The following is a 687-nucleotide window of genomic DNA, read 5'->3' as shown; positions in this document are numbered from 1 at the left end:
AAACAAACGAATAAGTGATCTGCAGAGAAAATTATTAAAAACCATATATAAAATACTTACGGTTGAACGTATGAATCCTTGTCTTTCGAGCGCCTGATGCAGTAACGTCACACGAACCGCTTTCAAATCCTATGCACTTTTTTATTCATCATTATCAGAGGAATCACAGGGAGAATCTTCAGACCTAAAATTCGGCGGATAATAGACATGCAGGTCGATAATATACATACGTCTCCGCCAAGATAAAAAATCAACGATAACACACGTGCCTCGAGTACACGTATGAATTTCAGATTTTATTTCCATTTTACCAAAACGTTTTTACCGAAACGTAACCCTGCTGCTCTATCTGATATTTTGAAAACCAAGTATTAGTGCGTGTTGACACATTGCGGAAACCAAGTTCCCGGTTGCAAATCAAACGCGAGAGCGATGAACAATTACGGTTAGCCATTTTACACAACTGACTTTCCACAAAAATCTTCGCGGATATTTGTATGACCATTACCGGTCAATGCATCAAAATGCAAGCGTCAGATTTTTAGACACGTCCGGTGATGACATTAATGTAGTCTGACACCACAATTGCAGTGTCTGGAAATTTGCAAGTTTCAATATGACTTTGTTCCCGTAATATAAGAAATTTTTTTCAAGGACATTTGACATGTTTTGCAATGATTAATGTAA

This window comes from Trachymyrmex cornetzi, unplaced genomic scaffold (genome assembly GCF_001594075.2).
Source record: "Trachymyrmex cornetzi isolate Tcor2-1 unplaced genomic scaffold, Tcor1.1 scaffold100, whole genome shotgun sequence".
Taxonomy (NCBI): Eukaryota; Metazoa; Arthropoda; class Insecta; order Hymenoptera; family Formicidae; genus Trachymyrmex; species Trachymyrmex cornetzi.
The sequence above is the reverse complement of the archived record's forward strand: the minus strand, read 5'-3'. Positions refer to the sequence as shown.